The following is a 24112-nucleotide window of genomic DNA, read 5'->3' on the forward strand; positions in this document are numbered from 1 at the left end:
ATATCGTTGACGGTACAGTTCTCTCCCCCCCCCCAGTACAGCTTTCCCTCCTCACCCCCTGTACTGTCTTGCCCATTTAGTACAGCTCTTCCCTCTGCAGAAAACAGCCCTAGCAGAAAAAGCATAAAAATGGAAGAGTGAATTTGTACGGGCCATCAAATTATATGAGTTACAAATGAATGATGTGACTTTGTCAGCATATGCAGTGCTTATCAGTGGGTATAGCAAACTACAGGAAGGAAGAGTGGTTTGCTTCCGTGGGTTTTAAAATCAAAACCTTTTTGACACACATAAATTGTTCCATGTAGCAGCAAACATTTAGGCTTATAAAGCTCTTCTTTCTCTACACTACAATGATTTTAAAGCGTTACTTCTACAACAAAAAAAAATGCAGACAAAGACTGCCTGTTAAAGCCCATCTCCGGGAAAAATATCATGACCCCTCTTTGCCTTCCAACCGTTTAAAATTTTTAAACTTTAAATCTGAACTTCAGGCAGACAGCTAAAAACACAAATCGAATACATATTAGAGTTTTTGTTTTTGTCAAAAGATTTGTATTTCTCTTCATTCAGTCTTGGGATTTATATGACTCAGCCTGACAACCACGACTTTACTCTGCTGTAGTTTCATTTACAGGTCTCCTCCCCACCCCAACTCTGTGACTGGACATTGAAAGGAGAAGCAGGAAGCAGAACTGGTCTCTCTGTCACTTTGTGTTCTCCCCTACTATTGGCCTGCTCCTCGCATTGCAGCAAAACCAACTGGCTGCCCAGACTGTACAGTGGATTGTTCAGGTACTTACACTGTTTGCACATATTGTGTGTGTGTATATATATATATATATATATATATATATATATATACTGTGCAGGTGTGAAAAAATGCTGTAAATTACGAATGCTATCAGAAATAGAAGTGTTAATAGTTTATTTTTATAATTTACCAAAATGGAAAGTAAATGAACAGAAGAGAAATCCAAATCAAATCATGGTGTGACCACCCTTTGCCTTCAAACAGCATCAATTCTTCTAGGTACACTTGCACACCATTTTTGAAGGAACTTGGCAGGTAGGTTGTTCCAAACATTCTGCTTCTTCGTGTAACCCCAGACTGCGGTGTGATGCAATAGGGTGGCTGCCCTTAAGCTGCCCCCTAGAAGGCATCCTGCCTTGTTGCAGTTGTCTCTCCTCCTCCTCCTCTCTTCTCTCAGGCACAGTCAGTGACCTCATCATCCCCTCCCTCCCCATCACTGGGGCAAACTTGGCAGTATGTGCCAGTTTCTTGTCCTTCTGTGGCACCCCCTCTCTCTAGGCTCACGTTACTCCCTTCCTCAACCTGTGAACCAACATTGGAGCCTTCAAATCGCTGTGCATCCTCCATCAGCATATAACCGACACTGTGGTCGAATAATTCTGGGGTCTCCTCCGTGCATGATGGTGTGGCTACGGAAGGAGTGACTGTGGGCAAGGAGCCGATGGAATAGGCCGCTTTGGCAGCTGCGTTGGAAGGCAAACTACTCTGAGCCTGGGTGCCTGTGTGACACCAACTCTTCTGCATGTTGTGGCTCAAAAACACAGCCAGCAGCAGAAAAAAAGGACAAGCGTGCCCCACGGCCACCTGCAGAGGATGCACCATGTCCACGACCAGCACTGCTGACTGTAGACTAGGGATGAGCTTTGAGTTTGAGTCGAACCCATGTTTGACTCGAACATCGCATGTTCGACCGTTCGTCGAATTGCAAACGATATGGGCCATTTGTGCCAAATTCGAGTGGCGTGTCATGGCCCATAATTCACTGCGGCATCGCAGTGCATTGCTGGCTGATGATTGGCCAAGCATGCACTATGACCCGCATGCTTGGCCAATCACAGCGCTGTCTGTACAGAGAGCCGTAATTGGCCAAAAGCCAGGGTGGCTTTGGCAAATTATGGCTCAGTGGGTTTAGTACACACCCCACAGTATATAAGGCCGCCTGCACATCGGCCCTGTGTAGTGTGTTCCGGCTTTGAGAGAGAGATAGAGAGAGAGAGACAGTGTCATTTGATTTAAGTTAGATAAAGTAGGCAGGCGAGTCAGTTAGCTGCACTTACAGTGTATTGTGTATATATATATATATGCATCCTAGGTGTTGTGTGTGTGTGTGTGTATATATATATATATATATATATATATATACACACACACTGTATTCAGTTTAGCTAGATCAGTTCCTGTTATTCTCTTCCTACTGACAGGCAGGCAGGTGTTTTTACAGTATTTACAGCTACCTGAAGAAAATTGCTGGTGTTCGTCTGATCATATTAGTCCTATTAGCTACAGTATTTACAGTTAGTGTAGTGCGTCCTCTGCGCAGTGTGCACCTAAAGCTACCTGAAGAAAATTGGTGGTCTTCTGATCCTATTAGTCCCGCAGGCAGCTGTAGTAATTACAAGTTAGTGTAGTGCGTCCTCTACAAAGAGTGCACCTAAAGCTACCTGAAGAAAATTGGTGGTGTTCTTCTGATCCTATTAGTACCGCAAGCAGCTGCAGTATTTACAAGTTAGTGTAGTGTATCCTCTGCACAGTGTGCACCTAAAGCTACCTGAAGAAAATTGGTGGTGTTCTTCTGATCCTATTAGTACCGCAGGCAGCTGCAGTATTTACAACTTAGTGTTGTGCTTCCTCTGCACAGTGTGCACCTAAAGCTACCTGAAGAAAATTGGTAGTGTTCTTCTGATCCTATTAGTACCGCAGGCAGCTGCAGTATTTACAAGTTAGTGTAGTGCGTCCTCTGCACAGTGTGCACCTAAAGCTACCTGAAGAAGATTGGTGGTGTTCTTCTGATCCTATTAGTACTGCAGGCAGCTGCAGTATTTACAATTTAGTGTAGTGTGTCCTCTGCACAGTGTGCACCTAAAGCTACCTAAAGAAAATTGGTGATGTTCTTCTGATCCCATTAGTACCGCAGGCAGCTGCAGTATTTACAAGTTAGTGTAGTGCGTCCTCTGCACAGTGTGCACCTAAAGCTACCTGAAGAAAATTGGTGGTGTTCTTCTGATCCTATTAGTACCACAGGCAGCTGCAGTATTTACAAGTTAGTGTAGTGCGTCCTCTGCACAGTGTGAACCTAAAGCTACCTGAAGAAAATTGGTGTTCTTCTGATCCGATTAGTACCGCAGGCAGCTGCAGTATTTACATAATGGTGTAGTGCATCCTCTGCACAGTGTGCACCTAAAGCTATCTGAAGAAAATTGGTGGTGTTCTGAACCTATTAATACCACAGGCAGCTGCAGTATTTACAAGTTAGTGTAGTGCGTCCTCTGCACAGTGTGCACCTAAAGCTACCTGAAGAAAATTGGTGGTGTTCTTCTGATCCTATTAGTACTGCAGGCAGCTGCAGTATTTACAAGTTAGTGTAGTACGTCCTCTGCACAGTGTGCACCCAAAGTTACCTGAAGAAAATTGGTGGTGTTCTTCTGATCCTATTAGTACCGCAGGCAGCTGCAGTATTTACAAGTTAGTGTAGTGCGTCCTCTGCACAGTGTGCACCTAAAGCTACCTGAAGAAAATTGGTGGTGTTCTTCTGATCCTATTAGTACTACAGGCAGCTGCAGTATTTACAAGTTAGTGTAGTGCATCCTCTGCACAGTGTGCACCTAAAGCTACCTGAAGAAAATTGGTGGTGTTCTTCTGATCCTATTAGTACTACAGGCAGCTGCAGTATTTACAAGTTAGTGTAGTGCATCCTCTGCACAGTGTGCACCTAAAGCTACCTGAAGACAATTGCTGTTGTTCTGATCCTATTAGTACCACAGGCAGGCAGCTGCAGTATTTACAGTTAGTGTACTGTGTCCTCTGCACAATCTGCACCTAAAGCTACCTGAAGACAATTGCTGTTGTTCTGATTCTATTAATACCACAGGCAGGCAGGTACAGTATTTACAGTTAGTGTACTGTGTCCTCTGCACAGTGTGCACCTAAAGCTACCTGAAGAAAATTGGTGGTGTTCTTCTGATCCTATTAGTACCACAGGCAGGCAGTTGATTCTACTAGCTGCAGTATCAGTATATATATATACATCCCAGCTTTGTGCAGCAACATCTCACTGCAGGCCATTAGTATGTCTGGAAGGCCAACAAGGAGAGGCAGACAGTCACAAGCCAATAAAAGAGGGCAAGCAGGCTCTGTGTCTAGAGGCAACAGTGCTGGTCGTGGAGACAGTGCATCCTCATCAGCATGTGGCCGTGGGACACGCTTGTCCTTTTTTTCAGCAGCTGGCCGTGTTGAGCCGCAACATGCGGAAGACTTGGTAGAGTGGATGACCAAGCTGTCCTCATCCTCCTCATCCTCTCTCACCCAGGCTCAGGGTACTTTGTCTGGCAAAGCAGCTGCCATTGCGACCTCTTCCCTCAGCTCAATGGCATCAGTCACTCCTTCCCTAGCCCCACCATGTCCTCCTGAGGAGTCCCCCGAACTGTTTGACCACAGTGTTGGGTACATGCTCCAGGAGGATGCCCAGCGTTTTGAAGGCTCCGATGATGGTACCCAGCTAGAGGAAGACAGTAACGTGAGCCCAGAGAGAGGGGGTGCCCAAGAAGGACAGCAATCTGGCAGTCATGTTCCCCCAGCTGCAGCATACTGCCAGCTTTGCTCCAGTGATGAGGAGGGAGGGGATGATGAGGCCCCTGACTCCACGTGGGTGCCTGATAGGAGAGAGGAGGAGGCACATCTCCAACGAGGCAGGATGCCCTCCAGTGGCCAGCTTAAGGGCAGCACACCGACTGCATCACACCGCAGAGCTCCGCATGTGCAGGGCGCTGCTGTCTCTGCGCGTTATCTCAAAAGTTATTTGTAGGCCTTTTTTGAGACGAGTGCATCAGATCCCACCGCTGCTATTTGCAACATATGTCTCAAGCGTATCTCGCGTGGCCAAAACATCACCCGCTTGGGCACCACATGCTTGACCAGACATATGTTGACCTGCCATGCAGTTCGTTGGCAAGCGTACCTGAAAGACCCACACCAAAGAACAAAGCGGACCTCTCCTTGCTCCTCATCAGCTGGGATCTCCAACCCCATTATACCTTCAGTCCTCTCTGAAACCTGCACCGAGAGGAATGAAGGTGTAGAATTAGGTGTGTCACAGCCAAGTACTTGCGGGCAATCTGCTATCAGTACACCGACGTCAGATTGTACCAATTTCCCTGCCCCAGCTGCTTTACCGCCGAAAGAAGTTCTTCAACTGCTGCCTTTTCAGTTGGTAGACTCTGCCCCCTTCCGTGAGTTTGTGGAATGTGCGGTTCTTCAATGGCAGGTTCTCAAACGCCACTTTTTCTCACGGAAGGCGGTTCCGGCTCTCTACCGGCATGTGGAAGGCAATGTCTTGGCCTCGCTGGACAGGGCGGTCAGCGGTAAGGTGCATATTACCGCTGACTCATGGTCCAGCAGGCATGGACAGGGATGTTACCTATCTTTCACCGCACACTGAGTGACTCTTCTGGCAGCTGGGAAAGATGCAGGACAGGGTGCAGTAGTGTTGGAGGTTGTTCCGCCACCAGGCCTCCAAAATTCTACTAGTGGTGATTCTGCCACACCTCTCTCCTCCACCCCCTCCTCTTCTTCTTCCTCCATGGCCTCTTCCTGTGCTGATTTGTCCTCGGAACCAGTGGTGCTCCGTAGGCGTTCAAGGGGCTACGCAAGCACGCAGGCAAAAAATGCCATGTGGTGCTTGAGCTGGTGTGCTTGGGGGACAGGAGTCACACTGGGGCAGAGATTCTGTCAGCTCTGCAGGGGCAGGTTTAGAGGTGGTTGACGCCACGCCAGTTTAAGGCAGGTATGGTGGTTTGCGACAATGGCACCAACTTCCTCTCCACCCTCTGACAGGGACAACTGACCCATGTGCCCTGTTTGGCTCATGTCCTTAACGTGGTATCGCAACGGTTCTTGGGCAGGTACCTGGGCTTACAGGATGTCCTGAGGCAGGCCTGGAAAGTCTGTGTGCATTTCCACAGGTCATATAATGCCAGTGCTCAGCTGGCTGACCTCCAAAAGGAATTCAACCTGCCCAAGAACCGCCTAATCTGTGACATGCCCACCAGGTGGAACTCAATGTTGGCCATGCTGCAGCGGCTGCACACGCAGCAGAGGGCCATCAATGAGTACCTATGCGACTATGGCACCAGGACAGGGTCAGGGGACCTTGGTTTTTTCCCTACGCCAGTGGGCTATGATCAGGGATGCATGCACTGTCCTGTCACCATTTGAGGAGGCCACGAGGATGGTGAGCAGTGACAGTGCATGCATCAGTGACACTGTCCCTCTTGTCCACCTGTTGGAGCACACGCTGCGTGGAATAATGGACAGGGCACTTGAGGCAGAACAGAGGGAGGAAGAGGAGGACTTTCTTACCTCTCAAGGCCCCCTTTATTAAGACAGTGTTCCTGCATGCCGCCGATCACACAGGAAGAGGAGGAGGAGGAGGTTGTGTAAGCATGGAGGTGGAGCCTGGCACTCAGCATCATCAGCAGTCTTCAAGGGATCATTTACAGTCTGAAGAAACCCATGGACTTGTACGTGGCTGGGAGGAGGTGGCTGCGGATCATGTCGCCCTTAATGACCCCAGAGGACTCTGGACCGAATGCCTCAGCAAACCTACGCTGTTCTAAGCACGGGAAACACGTGCCACTTCACAGGCATACTATAGACACCCCCCAGGTACGATATTTAAAGAAATATTTCACTTTTTTTTTTTCACTTTCACTTTTTTTCACTTTCACTGCTCCCGAAAAAACGGCCATTTTTAAAACTTTTATTTGCATTGATACATGTCCCCTGGGGCAGGACCCGGGACCCCAAATCCTTTTTAGGACAATAACTTGCATATTAGCCTTTAAAATTAGCACTTTTGATTTCGAACGTTTGAGTCCCATAGACTTTAATGGGGTTCTAAAGTTCGCGCGAACTTTCGGTCCGTTCGCAGGTTCTGGTGCGAACCAAACCGGGGGGTGGTCGGCTCATCCCTACTGTAGACACAGAGGCTGCTTGCCCTCTTTTAGTGACCTGTGAGCGTCTGCATCTCCTTGGTGGCCTTCTGGACATGATGGGTTTTTCAGCTGTTACACTTTGAATGACAATTGCACGGTTATGCAACACTGTAACTAAATGAAATTTTGATAATTTTTTTCTCCCACAAAATAGAGCTTTCTTTTGATCTATTTGATCACCTTTGCGGTTTTTATTTTTTGCGCTATAAACAAAAAAAGAGCGAAATTTTGAAAAAAAATCACAATATTTTTTACTTTTTGCTATAATAAATATCCCATTAAAAAAAAAAAAAAAACATTTTTTTCCTCAGTTTAGGCCGATATGTATTCTTCTACATATTTTTGGTAAAAAAAAATCGCATTAATCGTATATTGATTGGTTTGTGCAAAAGTTATAGCGTCTACAAAATAGGGGATACATTTATGGCATTTTTATTGTTTTTTTTTTTGTTTTGTTTTTTACTAGTAATGGCGGCGATTTTTATCGAGACTGCAATTATGCGGCAGACACATCGGACACTTTTGACACTATTTTAGGACTATTCACATTTATACAACGATCAGTGCTATAAAAAATGCACTGATTACTGTGTAAATGTGACAGGCAGGGAAGCCCTGTGGGGGGCGGGGACTCACAAGGGGAGGAGGCCGATCGGTGTTCCTCTGTACTGGGAACACACCATCGGTCTCCTTTCCTCTGACGGGACATAGATCTGTGTGTTTACACACACAGATCCATGGTCCTGCTGTGTTCATGGGCAATTGCGGGTGCCCGGCGGACATTGCAGCTGCCAGGCACGCACAACGGGTGCCTAGTGGCGTGCGCTCCCTTGAGGCTGAGGAAGAAAAGACGTCATATGACGGCGGCCCGGAGGGACAAAGGGTTCCTGCTGCCGTCATATGACTATGCGCGGTAGGGAAGTAGTTAAAGGTCTCATTTCATACTGAAGTGGTGTTAAACCCAAATACAAAAATGTATTACATTGCAGCTTACCAATTCTTAGATGTGGTGGCTATATTAGTATTTTTTATTTTTTTTTTTTACTTTTTTACTTTATTTTCACCTGGCGAACCAGCCAATAAGTCTGTTGTTTTTCAACTTACTTCAAAGCTTGGTTCACACAACTGCATTGCGACTTTCATGCAATTTACAGTGCGATTATGTTATATGATTTTGATGCAAATTTTTATATTCTCAGACATTTCAAGTCTCCCGCGAGTCGCGTGAGTCTCCCACATTTGTCTGTGGGCTCACGGATACCCACGAGCACCGGGTGATCTCCCGGCTGAGCCTGTCACTCAGAAAGACAGAGCATCCAGATCGGCGGAATGTTACTAAGCTGGTGGTGACACGCTGCCGCTTCCCTTCCCAGTGTTCTAAACTGGACAGCACCCCTGACTTCCCTCTAGACGTGCACTTCTCCCTTCTTGCCACTGGGTGCTGCTTGTATATGCAGGTGAATTGGAATGTGATTTTAGAGCATTCCCAGTTTGCTCTACCCGAGGCTGACTGTTCTTCATGTCCTACACCCCAAGGCATGCCACTGTTTGCTAATGTATATTGCAAATAGTTGTTTTCAGTAGATTATGCCAAAAGTCTTTATAATATTTGATGTTACAATGGCAGTCCTAGCAGATTCCTCTGGGGATATGGCAGGAGACCTTGCCATAATATGACATTATACATTTTATTGCAAATTTAACCTGAAGTTTCCATGTTCCAGCACTTACAGTTTTGCACTTTCCCTTCTCTCTGAAGCAGACAATACTCATTCAAAAAACATTTACTAGTAAAAAAGAAAAATAAGAGATACAGAATGCCTATGCATGTCAAAAACGGCAAACTTTAATTGGTACTGATCAGGCTGCATTTAATTGGGGGGTGGGGCGGCGCCGGGGCGTCACCTCCCTGAAATTAGTTTTTGCAGGTTGGGATGTCTGTATTCTATGGGGCCGAGTCACACTATAAATCACACCAAAGTAGTGCATGAACCTTTTCCAAAATTGCACCGTGCTGAGTTGCATTATTTAGAACAGGAACCATTGAAAGCAATGAGATTTCCCTTGTCATATGATTCTGTGCAACTCAAGTCGCATCAGAAGTCGTACTAGCATGAACCAGGCCTAACAGACAAAGCTGTCCAGACAAAGTGGCAGTTAGAGAGTTGAGACAAACAATTTAACACTGACAGGGGTGCTTACAATTGGCAGATTTTATTTACTTATGTAAAATTTTAACCCTAAAAGGGTAACTGTTGCTGTAACTGCTTATAAAGTGTTAGTTGGAGTTCAGCTTCAATTTGTTAGGCAAGTCTAAATCTGCTAGTCTACCACTACCCTCTCTCCATATTGACAACTGGTTCTGCCTGGTTTTAGGGAGTATACCTGGCAATAGAGCAAGACAATTCAATAATCCTAACTAAGTTATGAATATGTATGTCTCTGTGATCAGGATAGAGTGATCAGACGTCCCCGGACTGAGGACACTGTCTCCGGACCAAGTCTGTCCCTGGATTTAGGGCCAGACAGGGCATCCCATGCTGGCTGAGAAGGCAGTGGGGGAGCAGGGATCAGAGCTGATGCTGAGTCAGAGAGATGGAGATTTTAGCTGTTGTGGGGGAAGGGCCAACGCTGTATCCTGGCCTAGGCCGACAAGGCCCAGGCCTAGGGCAGCACTTTGCAAGGGGTGCAGTACCGAAAGAGTCCCCACCAGCTTGCGTTAGACTGTTAGTGTAGCACCAGTCTTATGGGGCAGACTGGGCTGAGAGGCAAATTAGTCTAGCGCCCCCATAAAGCGGCCGTACTGCTTCTGTTATGTGGGCGGCCGGCATTCCGCAACTGGGGGGGAGGGTGCTTCTAATTTTGACTGTTCTGTCATCCTGCATCCTGGACTACAAACCTTCCTCACTGTGCTATATGTTTCTACTGCACCATTGGCATGTTTATATCTTCTTAGTCCTCTCCATAAAATTATCAGAAATTTGTGCTTAAAGTAGAACTATAGGCAACACCTTTTTTCCATTTTGGATAGCATAAGGGAGGGTTATAACCCCTGTCAGTGTATTTTTTACCATTTCTGTCCCATTGCAGAGATTTACCTTCACTTCCTGCCCCATAGCCAAACAGGTAGTGAAAGGGAATCTATGCAAATTAAGGGAATCCATTGCTCTTCGCCCCCCAGGCCCTCAGAACTAGTGTCCCCACTCGAAAATTTCAGGGCGGGTCTTAAACAGCAAGGAGTGTGGCCTTGACAGAAATTTTGACAGAAATTAGGGGGTGCACAAGTTTAGTCAGGCCTAGGGCAGCACAAGACCTAAATACACCACTGGGAAGGGCCAAGAGGTGGCTGCAGAGATAATCTGTGAGAGAAGGGTGCAGAGGTGAGCTATGGATGTGGGGCAGAAGTGTCCTTTGTGCATAGTAAACCTCAGAACCCTGCACTCTATGCCCAACACCCTCCTGTGTATTATGTAGTCCTATGCCCAGCGCTCTGCGTATTATGTAGTGCCGTGCCCAGCGCTCTGTGTATTATGTAGTCCTGTGCCCAGCGCACTGTGTATTATGTAGTCCTGTGCCCAGCGCTCTGCGTATTATGTAGTCCTGTGCCCAGCGCTCTGCGTATTATGTAGTCCTGTGCCCAGGTCTCTGTATTATGTAGTCCTGTGCCCAGCGCTCTGTGTATTATGTAGTCTTGTGCCTAAAGCTGTCAAACCAAGTTTCCAAACTAAACCAGTGTGAGCTGTCAAACCAAGTTTCTCTTATTCCCACAAAGTCTACGTCCTCCTAGTGTAATAGTAGCTCCAGTTCCTCCATTTTGTTAGCTAGACTCATGGCATTTGTGTATATGCCTCTCAGTGTTGTATGAGTGCATATTCATTTTTCCTTATGTTTTCTCAGACTTTGTTCTTGGTTTGTCCACTCACCCCGGGATTAGAAATTATGGCTATATCATCACCACTGGCTCCACTATGACCCTCTGTCCTTTGCTCACTTCCAGCTGTTGCTTCCTCTGAACTCTCCCCCCAATACCTACTTTAAAAGCCCCTCCAACTTTGTGGCCATCTTTCTTTCCAATAGAGCTGCACCATCCTCTCTGGTGTGGCTCAAGCCACAGGTAGTATTTCTGAGAAAACCACCTTGGAGGTCCTTTTCTTTAATCTATTCCCTAAGTCCCTGAAATAATTTTCTAGGACTCTCCACCTTCCTCTCACTTAGTAATTGGTTTCAATGTGTACCATGACAGCTGGGTCCTCCCCAGCCCACCCAATAATTTGTCCACCCAATTCGCGCTGTGCCCAACCCGAGTGCCTCGATGCAGTCCTGAGCCCACCGCTCTGTGTATTATGTAGTCCTGTGCCCAGCGCTCTCTGTATTATGCAGTCCTGTACCCAGCACTCTGTGTATTATGTAGTCCTGTGCCCGGCGCTCTGTGTATTATGGTCTTCTGCCCAGCGCTCTGTGTATTATGCAGTCCTGTGCCCAGCAATCTGTGTATTATGTAGTTCTGTGCCCAGCGCTGTGTATTATGTAGTCCTGTGCCCAGCGCCCTGTGTATTATGCAGTCCTGTGCCCAGCACTCTGTGTATTATGTAGACCTGTACCCAGCACTCTGTGTGTTATGGTCTTCTGCCCAGCGCTCTGTGTATTATGCAGTCCTGTGCCCAGCGCTCTCTATTTTATGCATTCCTGTGCCCAGCACTCTGTGTATTATGTAGTCCTGTGCCAAAAAATATGTCCCTGGATTTATTTTAAAAATCTGGTCACCTTACCCTAAGAGGTTACTTGCCAGTGGTGAAGGCTGGGGGAGGAAATAATCCTGTGCGCTCCTTCTTGCCTGGTCACCCCAGGCGTTTATTTCTTCCCAAGGTGGATATTTGATGCATATCAAAGAGGGAGACGAGTGAAAGACTGCATTTAATACCAGGGATGCTCAATACGAATAACTACTTACCGTATACCCTATAGACCCTGTAATGCCCCTTTAGTCTACCTGAACATTGTCAAAGAAATCTTCAGTTGACAGAAGAAAGTCTCTCCAAATATATCTTACCTGGCCAGCCTCACGTCAGCACACAATGGGTTAACCCATCCCTCCAGTCTCTCAGGACCACCTTCTCCTAGCTAATAAAAGAGAGCCTCTCCTCCCCTGCCCTTGTACTCTTTTTTTTGGTCAGACTCATAGGCGTGCGCAGCCTGTTGCATTAGGGTGTGCACCCTTAACCAAAGCCTAAACACACATGCGTGTGTGTACGCAAATTATATATATATATATATATATATATATATATATATATATATATATATATATACACATATACACATATACACACACACACTTTTTTTTATATACATTTACATGCCGCAGATTCAATTACACCCTCTGTTGCTTTTAGTAGGTGTAGTACCCACTGACAGTGACAAATTCAAATGAATGCCGGTGCTCTGCAAGCACTGTTCAAGTGTGCAGTATGAGCTGAACACACAGCGTACACCAAGGGTGGGGCACAGGAACTCAAGTGACTCTTTGCTAGGACACAGATGGCACCTTGGCATTGTAATTGGAGAGGGGGACCTAGAATTGTGATAGGAGGCGGGCATTGTGACAGGGGGAGGGTACCTGGACAGTGTGACAGGAGAGGGGGGTATCTGGGCAATGTGACAGAAGTGGGGGTATCTGGGCAGTATTACCGGGGGGGGGGGTGTCCCTGGGCAGTATTACAGGAGGGGGTATCTGGGCAGTATTACAGGAGGGGGGTATCTGGGCAGTATTACAGGTGTGGGGGGGCACCTGGGCAGTGTGACAGGAGGGGGGTATCTGGGCAGTGTTATAGGAGGAGGTATCTGGGCAGTATTACAGGAGGGGGTATCTGGGCAGTATTACTTGAGGGGGTAACTGGGCAGTATTACAGGAGGGGGGCATCTGGGCAGTATTACAGGAGGGGGATACCTGGGCAGGATTACAGGAGGGGGGATACCTGGGCAGTATTACAGGAGGGGGGTATCTGGGCAGAATTACAGGAGGGGGGGTACCTGGACAGTATTACAGGTGGGGGTACCTGGGCAGTATTACAGGAGTGGGGGGTACCTGGGCAATGTGACAGGAGGGGGGGGTACCTGGGCAGTATTACAGGAGAGGGGTACCTGGGCGGTATTGCAGGGGGGGGTACCTGGTCAGTATTGCAGGAGGGGGGGTACCTGGGCAGTGTGACAGGAGGGGGGTATCTGGGCAGTGTGACAGGAGGGGGGTATCTGGGCAGTATTACAGGAGGGGGGTATCTGGGCAGTATTACAGGAGTGGGGGGGGCACCTGGGCAGTGTGACAGGAGGGGGGTACCTGGGCAGTATTACAGGAGGGGGGTATCTGGGCAGTATTACAGGAAGGGGGTATCTGGGCTGTATTACAGGAGGGGGGGGTATCTGGGCAGTATTACAGGAGGGGGGGTATCTGGGCAGTATTACAGGAGGGAGGTATCTGGGCAGTATTACAGGAGGGAGGTATCTGGGCAGTATTACAGGAGGGAGGTATCTGGGCAGTATTACAGGAGGGGGGTACCTGGGCAGTATTACAGGAGGGGGGTATCTGGGCAGTATTACAGGAGGGGGGTATCTGGGCAGTATTACAGGAGGGGGGATACCTGTTCAGTATTACAGGAGGGGGGTACCTGGGCAGTATTACAGGAGGGGGTATCTGGGCAGTATAACAGGAGGGTGGTATCTGGGCAGAATTACAGGAGGGGGGGTACCTGGGCAGTATTACAGGAGGGGGGGTATCTGGGCAGTATTACAGGAGGGGGGTATCTGGGCATTATTACAGGAGTGGGGGGTACCTGGGCAGTGTGACAGGGGTGGGGTATCTGGGCAGTATTACAGGGGCGGGGTATCTGGGCAGTATTACAGGAGGGGGTATTTGGGCAGTATTACAGGAGGGGGGTACCTGGGCAGTGTGACAGGAGGGGGGGTACCTGGGCAGTGTGACAGGAGGGGGTGGTACCTGGGCAGTATTACAGGAGGGGGGTATCTGGGCAGTATTACAGGAGAGGGGCATCTGGGCAGTATTACAGGAGGGAGGTATCTGGGCAGTATTACAGAAGGGGGGTACCTGGGCAGTATTACAGAAGGGGGGTACCTGGGCAGTGCGACGGGGGGGGTACCTGGGCAGCATTACAGGAGGGGGTTATCTGGGCAGTATTACAGGAGGGAGGTACCTGGGCAGTATTACAGGAGGGGGGGTATCTGGGCAGTATTACAGGAGGGGGGTACCTGGGCAGTATTACAGGAGGGGGGTACCTGGGCAGTATTACAGGAGGGAGGGTACCTGGGCAATGTGACAGGAGGGGGGGGTACCTGGGCAGTATTACAGGAGAGGGGTACCTGGGCAGTATTGCAGGGGGGGTACCTGGTCAGTATTGCAGGAGGGGGGGTACCTGGGCAGTGTGACAGGAGGGGGGTATCTGGGCAGTGTGACAGGAGGGGGGTATCTGGGCAGTATTACAGGAGGGGGGTATCTGGGCAGTATTACAGGAGTGGGGGGGGCACCTGGGCAGTGTGACAGGAGGGGGGTACCTGGGCAGTATTACAGGAGGGGGGTATCTGGGCAGTATTACAGGAGGGGGTATCTGGGCAGTATTACAGGAGGGGGGTATCTGGGCTGTATTACAGGAGGGGGGGGGGTATCTGGGCAGTATTACAGGAGGGGGGGTATCTGGGCAGTATTACAGGAGGGAGGTATCTGGGCAGTATTACAGGAGGGAGGTATCTGGGCAGTATTACAGGAGGGGGGTACCTGGGCAGTATTACAGGAGGGGGGTATCTGGGCAGTATTACAGGAGGGGGGTATCTGGGCAGTATTACAGGAGGGGGGATACCTGTTCAGTATTACAGGAGGGGGGTACCTGGGCAGTATTACAGGAGGGGGTATCTGGGCAGTATAACAGGAGGGTGGTATCTGGGCAGAATTACAGGAGGGGGGGTACCTGGGCAGTATTACAGGAGGGGGGGTATCTGGGCAGTATTACAGGAGGGGGGTATCTGGGCAGTATTACAGGAGTGGGGGGTACCTGGGCAGTGTGAAAGGGGTGGGGTATCTGGGCAGTATTACAGGGGTGGGGTATCTGGGCAGTATTACAGGAGGGGGTATTTGGGCAGTATTACAGGAGGGGGGTACCTGGGCAGTGTGACAGGAGGGGGGGTACCTGGGCAGTGTGACAGGAGGGGGGGTACCTGGGCAGTGTGACAGGAGGGGGTGGTACCTGGGCAGTATTACAGGAGGGGGGTATCTGGGCAGTATTACAGGAGAGGGGCATCTGGGCAGTATTACAGGAGGGAGGTATCTGGGCAGTATTACAGAAGGGGGGTACCTGGGCAGTATTACAGAAGGGGGGTACCTGGGCAGTGTGACGGGGGGGGTACCTGGGCAGCATTACAGGAGGGGGTTATCTGGGCAGTATTACAGGAGGGAGGTACCTGGGCAGTATTACAGGAGGGGGGGTATCTGGGCAGTATTACAGGAGGGGGGTACCTGGGCAGTATTACAGGAGGGGGGTACCTGGGCAGTATTACAGGAGGGAGGGTACCTGGGCAGTGTGAAAGGAGGGGGGGTACCTGGGCAGTATTACAGGAGAGGGGGTACTTGGGCAGTGTGACGGGGGGGGGTATCTGGGCAGTATTACAGGAGGGAGGTATCTGGGCAGAATTAGGGGGGAGGGCTGGACCGAGTTGGTTGCCAGAATCTCTCTTCTTCAGCAGCTTCTTCGTCAGCAGAAACTGAGTTCTCAGTAAAGTCGTCCAGGGCTGGTGTACCCTTCTTCTCCCCCCTGCAGGATACTGGCTGCTTTATGTGTGTGTGTGTATGTGTATATATATATATATATATATATATATATATATATATATATATAAATGCACACTTACTTTCTTGCTGACAAGTCAGGCAGGGTTCATATCGAGTTGCTTTTTTTTTTTTTTGGTCCATCGTGTGTCTGACTGCCTGCCCTGCTCAGTGCTGTCTCACTGCTCACCTCACTGAGCCACCCGCCTGCCGATATCCAGGCTGAGGCTCCGCTGCTTCTTCCAAGGGACCAAGGGAGAGAGAGGAGGCCGTGGGTGGGCGGAGTACAGATGTATATCACTCCGCCGCCACCTGCGGGACCTGCAGCCGGAACTATAGAAGACCCATTGGGAAATGCGGCTGGATTACTCCGCAGCTGTGGTCCCGGCGACTCCCTAGTCCCTGCTTAATCATCTCCCACTCGCAGCACACAGATGTTTTTGCTTGCCCGGACCGACCCCAGTGGTGACATGAGCTACACAGACAATGTCGCAGGCTCGCAGCAGTCACAACTAGCACTAGCAGTGAGAGCACAGGTATGATTATGGTGTGCCTGGGCACACCCGGCACACCCCATAGGCACGCCTATGGTCAGACTCCAGGCCACCAATGCTCGAGGAATAGACTACACCCCCCTACCGAACCTACCCTCCCAGGTTCAAGCCTCTCTTGGGTTGGAAGGCGCAGAACGAAAAAGGTAAATCCTTTTAAACACTGGAAACTCCAGGTGCCGGAGCCATGCGGGCAAATAAATGGTTAAAGAGCATACCAAATCATGGCTGTGATGTTGCCTGAAGATTGTGCACTCTTTCCTGCTGCTTTCCTGTCCCTAGGAGCCATGCCAGCCGCCTCCCTTGTGTTTTCTATCAGTTGGTGATGATGTCACAGGGGGGGCGGAGCTGTGGGGGGCGGGGGTGAAAGGGTTCGCTTGGCAAAGGCCCAGGATAAAGCCTGGAGATACAGAGACTCCAGTGCTGTATACCACAGCTAGAGAGGGAAGTGTACTGTTGAGTTTCCTCCTGACAGGGGGTAGGGTGGCTGTGTTGTTGTCAGTGTTTGCTAGGCTGTGACCATTAAATATACCTAATGCATAATGCTATGTGTTTACAGCTTGTCAGATATTTTCTAACTCTGTTTCTAAAGCTGTTTCTCTGAAAGAACCAGTAAAAAAAGAAAGCAGGAAAAATGGAATAGGAGATTTTTTTCTTCTTATTTTCTAAATCCTGTCTTTTTGTTGCTTTAGCTATGAGCTCACCACAGCCCCAAAGAGCACGAAGATCGTCGGAAAGGTAGGAGGGGTCTACGGGGGCCACAAACAAAAGAGTGCCATACACTAGTTTACTAAAGTGTTCTGTCTTTATAGGAGCAGAAGCCCTATTTATTTATTTTAGTTACTTATATAGCGCCATGAATTTACACAGAGCTTTACATATACATTGTACATTCACATCAGTCCCTACCCTCAAGGAGCTTACAATCTAAGGTCCCTAACTTGCATTCATACATATACCCACGCAGGGAGAACATGCAAACTCCAGGCAGGTAGTGTCGTGGTTGGGATTCGAACCAGCGACCCTTCTTACTGCTAGGCGAAAGTGCTACCCACTACACCACTGTACCTCCCTAAAAAAAGACATTTGCGGAAGAAAAAGTCCCGCCACCGCTCAAGTCCCGCCAATTCCCTGAATGCATCTAAGTCATGCACAGGGCATGGACCCCAAGCAACTGCCAGTCCAGGCTGCAGTAAATCTCCAGAAGCAGAGCCAAGAGCGACAAGAGGTCGTCCGGCCGAAGGCCTCTGCTGGGCTTGTTCAGCAGCATCCACCCTTGTGGACAGAATGCATAAGAGATGTAGCCACAGATAACGAGACAGAGGCGCTTAGGATAAAGGATTATATCCATGAGGCGGTGGCTGAAAGTATGCAGTTGGTCTCCAGCGCAAGTGCTTCCGAGACTAAGCCTAGAGTCAAAAGCGAATCTAAGCAGAAGCGGGACTCACCACCGGTGCTTGAAATATCTTCAGGAGACTCATCAGAGTCTGATGAACCGTCAGAATATTTATTCAACTTTCAGCTCATAAAGCCTTACATTATGGCAGTGAAGGAGGCCATAGAGTGGAAGCAAGACTCCCAACCACCGGAAAAAATTAAGAGATATTTCCCAAACTTGAAGCAGGGGGCAACCTTTCCGTTCATGACAGAGATCCGCGAGTTATTCGAAGAGGAATGGGAAAAGCCGGAAAAGAAGGCAAACATACAAAACTGCTTTTTAAAATTATACCCATTCAAGGCCTCAGACACTGCCTTTTATGAGTCAGCTCCAGGAGTAGACGCAGCCTTGCAGTGCTTAGCAAGGCAGGTGTCCCTGCCATTGGAGGATTCTACAACCTTCAGAGACCCAATGGACAGGCGCACAGATGCAGATCTAAAGAAGATCTACTCAACTGCAGGCACAGCCTGCCACCCGGCCATAGCCCTAACTTCGATCTCCAGGGCTCTAAAGGTCTGGGTCACAAATGTGGAGACAGCCCTGAAGTCTGGCGTAGAGATGGCCAGAATCATTACGGCGATGGAGGAACTTAATCTGTCAGCAGCCTTTTTGGCAGAAGCCTCCACAGACCTGGTGAAACTGCTGGCAAGTCTCATGACTTTTTGAGTAACGGCGAAAAGGGCCCTGTGGTTGGGCCATTGGGTGGCGGATGGCACCTCAAAACAGACACTCTGTAACATCCGGTACAATGGCAGGATGCTATTCGGGGACACCCTGGAAGAGGCTATCAAATGAGCCACTGGAGAAAAGTCGTGTCTGCTACCACAGAAACCTAAAAGAAGACTGCAAGCCGTTCAGTCAGGCCAATCAGAGTTCAGAAGAGCGTGTGAGGCCAGGTCATATAGACCAGGTCGAGAATATGCCAGATGCCAATGGAGAGGCACACAAAGCTCCTTTCTTTGGGAACGTGAAGTCCAAGGATGCTCAGACTGCTAAGAAAGCGGAGAAGTCATGGACCAATGGGTCCAGAAAACAATCAAACAAGGTTACAAGATAATGTTTCGAGAAAAACCACCGGACATCTTTGTCCAGATAGAATAGCCACAAGACCAGAGGAAACGATGCTTGCAAGAATATGTGACCGAGTTACATCAAAAGGAAGCAATCTTGCCAGTTCCTCTAAAAAAGCAGAGAACAGGAGTTTACTCCCCAATTTTTTTGGTGCCCAAAGCGTCCGGAGATCTCAGACCAGTTTTAGACCTAAGGTCTCCTGGAAATGTTCACAGCAGCAACTACAGCTGTTACCTGGGCAAGATTCCATACAAGGGCATTCTAAACATCCTTTCTGAACCAGTGGGATGGCATGTCACTCCACCAGAAAATCTTCCTACCAAGACGCATCTGCCAGGGCTTGGCGTGGTGGATAGCGCCAGGGACTATGTCGCGGGGCATGCCTCTCAGCCCCGGAGATTGGATCCAGATAACCTCGGATGTGTGTCTCTGGGGCTGAGGCACTCACTGCCTCGGCAGGCAGGTCCAAGGCAAATGGGGCAGGATGGAGACCAGACACTCCAACCTTTTGGAAATACAGGCAGCATACCTAGCCCTACTGCCATTCGAGAACCTGATCCAGGGAGCTTGAGTCAAGCCTATGTTGGACAACCGAACAAGGACGAACCAAGAGATTGCCACTGCTGCAGTTGGCAACCAAGATATTCGTCTGGGCCAAAGCACATGTGGAAGCTTTGATGGCAGCCTACATTCCAGGCAGTCAAAATTACATAGCAGACCATCTGAGTCGAGATTTTCCCAACAACGAGTGGTCACTCAACAGGGACCATCTCAGAATAATCTTTGGCAGGTGGGGTACGCCCTCGGTGGACCTGATGGCGACCCCTAGGAATGTGCAGGTGCCTCGGTTCATGTCAAGATTCCACTGTAACGAAGCACTAGCTCAAGACGCCTTCTCAATTCCTTGGCAATTTCCCCTAGTCTACCTCTTCCCACTGGTGCCTCTAATCCTGAAAACCCTACTAAAAATTGTGAGGGAGAAAGTCCATGCAATTGTAATCTACCCTTCTGGCCACGAAGGCCATGGTTCCCACTGCTCCTGCAGATGGTGTCGGTCCCCCCAGTATGGCTGCCGCTGAAGAGGGACCTACTACAGCAGGCCCATTGGAATCACCCCAACCCAGGCAGATTGCAACTGACAGCATGGCTGTTGAATTAGTCAGACTGCAGTCTCAAAGTATTTCAGAGGAGGTAATCTTGACACTATTGAAGTCAAGAGGGGCCACAACCAATGCCACATACACCAGGATTTGGAAGAAGTTTACATGTTTACAGCATTCGCTTCCCAACAGAAATTCTCCCCATTGATACATTGTGCAGGTGCTAGAGTTTTTACAGTCAGCACTAAGGATGGGCTTAGCATATAACACTATAAAAGTACAGGTGTCAGCCTTGTCTTGCTTCACAGGCCGCAAGTGGGCAGACAAGCCGCTAATAAAGCAATTTCTTAGAGTGGCCATAAGAATGAGACCACCAAGGAGGTCCCTGTTCCCAGCCTGGGACTTGGGCACAGTGCTAAGAGATCTGCTACAATATCCATTTGTGTCTTCTGAAATATGCCCACTATGGTTCCTGACAGTCAAGCTGATCTTTCTCACAGCCATACCGTCAGCAAGGAGAGTTTCAGAGCTGGCAGCCCTATCTTGCAGGGATCCTTTTTGCATCATTCTCCCAGACAAAGTAATCCTAAGGCCCTCACCGACCTTAACCCCTAAGGTGGTTTCCAAGTTTCATGTAAATTGGGAGTCGATCCTACCTAACTTCACGCAACAGCCGAGACAAGTGGAGGAACTAGATCTTAGCCTGCTGGATATGGTCAACTTGTTCTCAACATACTTACACCGCTCTCTGCAGATGCACAAAACAGATACTTTATTCATCCTACCATCAGGACCTAGAAGCGGCATCAGCTAGAATCATAGCTACCTGTGATAAGCCTTACGTATGAGAAACAGGGGCTGACGCCTCCACAAGTTATTAGAGCTCATTCAACAAGAGGGGTGGCAGCCTCATGGGCAGCTTCTGCTAAAATATCGGTTGAAGACATATGCAGGACGGCTAGTTGGAGCTCCTGTAAAACCTTCGCTAAACATTACAGTTTGGATGTCATGGCGGCTAGCGCATCAAATTTCAGAAACGCTGTGGTGTCAGCACCCTTCCAAGCAAAATAAAATAGGTGGCACTGGTGGGCACTGAGAGTTGGCACTGGTCGGTGGGCACTAATAGGTGGCACTGGTCGGCTGATAGTTGGCGTTTTTTAATTAATCGGCATTGGCCGATTATAGCTTCATTATAACTTCAGCGCCACTTGCAAATGACTTCTGTAAAAGAAGTCAATGCAAGTTGCCTGAAGTCTTCCGTGGAGGGACTTGTTTATCCTCTCTGGGCAGCTTGCCAAGTCTGGTAAAAGAACCAAGAAGAGAAGAGAGTTGCTTACAAGTAAAGATCCTGTATTTTCTGCTAGAAAATCACTTAGAACCCCCAAAAATTATATATATATATATATATATATATATATATATATATATATATATATATATATATATATATTTTAGCAGAGACCCTAGGCAATAAAATAGCGGTTGTTGCAATATTTTATGTCACACGGTATTTGCGCAGCGGTCTTTCAAATGCCATTTTTTTGGAAAAGATACACTAATGAATTAAAAAAAACTAAAACAGTAAAGTTAGCCCATTTTTTTCGTCCAAAAGTTTTGATTACCTGTTTTTGTGTATTTAATATTTAACCACTTGCCGCCCGCCCTATTACAGAATGACGGCGGCAAAGTGGTTTGATATTCCTGATCGGACAGCATATGACGTGATCAGGAATATCTAGCCGCTGCGCGCTCCTGGGGGTGCGCATTGCGGCGATCGTTGTTGCGGGGTGTCAGTCTGACACCCTGCAACACCGATCTAGGTAAAAAGTCTCCGACGGAGACTCTTTACCACGTGATCAGCAGTGTCCAATCACGGCTGATCACGATGTAAATAGGAAGAGCCGATGATCGGCTTTTCCTCACTCGCGTCTGACAGACGCGAGTAGAGGAGAGCCGATCGGCTGCTCTCCTGACAGGGGGGGTCTGTGCTGATTGTTTATCAGCACAGCCCCCCCTCGGATCCTACCCAGGACCACCAGGGATGCCGCCCAGGACCACCAGGGAAGCGTTCACACTGGACCACCAGGTATGCCCCTAGACCACCAGGGAAATGTCACTGTGTGCCCAGGCAGCTGCCAATCTGTGCCCAGGCAGCTGCCAGTCAGTGCCTAGTGCAATGCCTACCACTGCCAGTGCCACCAGGGATGCCCATCAGTGCCTCATTTTAGTGCCGCGTATCAGTGCCCATCAGTGTCACGTATCAGTGCCCATCAGTGCCCAGCAGTGCCGCCTATCAGTGCCCAGCAGTGCCGCCTATCAGTGCCACCCTATCAGAGCCTAGCAGTGCCCAGCAGTGCCGCCTTTCATTGGCCATCAGTGCCCATCAGTGCCACCCGGTGCCACCCATCAGTGCCGCCTATCAATGCCCATCAGTGCTGCATATGAGTGCCACCCATCAGTGCCGCCTACCAGTGCCCATCAGTGCCGCATTTCAGTGCCCATCGTCAGTGCCCGTCAGTGCCCACTCATTGGTGCCACCTCATCGGTGCCGCCGCATCAGTGCCTGTCAGTGCCACCTTATCAGTGCCCATCAGTGAAAGAGAAAACTTACTTATTTACAATTTTTTTAACAGAAGCAAAAGCAAAACTTTTATTTTTTTCAAAATTTTCGGTCTTTTTTTATTTGTTTAGCAAATAAAAACCGCAGAGGTGATCAAATACCACCAAAAGAAAGCTCTATTTGTGGGAACAAAATGATAAAAATTTAGTTTGGGTACAGTGTAGCATGACCGCGCAATTGTCATTCAAACTGCGACAGTGCTGAAAGCTGAAAATTGGTCTGGGCAGGAAGGCGTCTAAGTGCCCTGTATTGAAGTGGTTAAGATATAGTTTTTTTTTTTAATCTAAATTATACATACAAGTGAACTAATTGGAGGTTTGTTTTGTTTAACCTCCGGTGCCTGTGGCGGTCGGCTTTGGTCTGGGAGCGTTCAGAGATGAGGGGGAGGCCATCCATTCGTGGCCCCCCCTCGCGATCGCTCCCAGCCAATGAGAATCTTCCCTTGCCTCTGTGTAGTACACAGAGGCAGAGGAAATTATGTCATCTCTCCTCGGCTCGGCATTTTCCGTTCCGGCGCTGAGGAGAGAAGACTGCAATGTGAGTGCACCAACACAACACATCACAGTAGAACATGCCAGGCACACATTACACCCCCCTTTACCCCCCGATCCCCCCCGATCACCCCTCCCCCCCCCCGTCACACTGACACCAAGCAGTTTTTTTTTTCTGATTACTGCATTGGTGTCAGTTTGTGACAGTTAGTGTGGTAGGGCAGTTAGTGTTAGCCCCCTCTAGGTCTAGGGTACCCCCCTAACCCCCCCTAATAAAGTTTTAACCCCTTGATCACCCCCTGTCGCCAGTGTCGCTAAGCGATCATTTTTCTGATTGCTGTATTAGTGTCACTGGTGAAGCTAGTTAGGGAGGCAAATATATAGGTTCGCCGTCAGCGTTTTATAGCGACAGGGACCCCCATATACTAAAGAATAAAGGTTTTAACCCCTTGATTGCCCACTAGTTAACCCTTTCACCAGTGATCACCGTATAAGTGATCCGGGTGACGCTGGTTAGTTCGTTTACTTTTTATAGTGTCAGGGCACCCGCCGTTTATTACCTAATAAAGGTTTAGCCCCCTGATCGCTCGGCAGTGATATGCGTCGCCCCAGGCAGCGTCAGATTAGCGCCAGTACCGCTAACACCCACGCACGCAGCATACGCCTCCCTTAGTGGTATAGTATCTGATCAATATCTGATCCGATCAGATCTATACTAGCGTCCCCAGCAGTTTAGGGTTCCCAAAAACGCAGTGTTAGCGGAATCAGCCAGGATACCTGCAAGCACCTGCGTTTTGCCCCTCCGCCCGGCCCAGCCCAGCCCACCCAAGTGCAGTATCGATCGATCACTGTCACTTACAAAACACTAAACACATAACTGCAGTGTTCACAGAGTCAGGCCTGTTCCCTGCGATCGCTAACAGTTTTTTTGGTAGCGTTTTGGTGAACTAGCAAGCACCAGCCCCAGGCAGCGTCAGGTTAGCGCCAGTAC

At 48.9% G+C, this 24112-nt stretch overlaps 1 long non-coding RNA gene across 1 annotated transcript in view; it reads left to right on the top strand.

Moving 5' to 3' along the window:
• The window catches only part of LOC141129874 (uncharacterized), a 51898-nt gene extending 34765 nt beyond the window's left edge, over positions 1-17133 (top strand). The window contains exons 2-3 of the long non-coding RNA XR_012241891.1: positions 626-795; positions 17094-17133. This is a non-coding gene — a long non-coding RNA (uncharacterized lncRNA). The remainder of the gene's footprint in view (positions 1-625; positions 796-17093) is intronic.
• Positions 17134-24112: the final 6979 nt, after the last annotated feature.

The sequence above is a fragment of the Aquarana catesbeiana genome, linkage group LG02 (assembly GCF_042186555.1).
Source record: "Aquarana catesbeiana isolate 2022-GZ linkage group LG02, ASM4218655v1, whole genome shotgun sequence".
In the NCBI taxonomy this organism is placed as follows: Eukaryota; Metazoa; Chordata; class Amphibia; order Anura; family Ranidae; genus Aquarana; species Aquarana catesbeiana.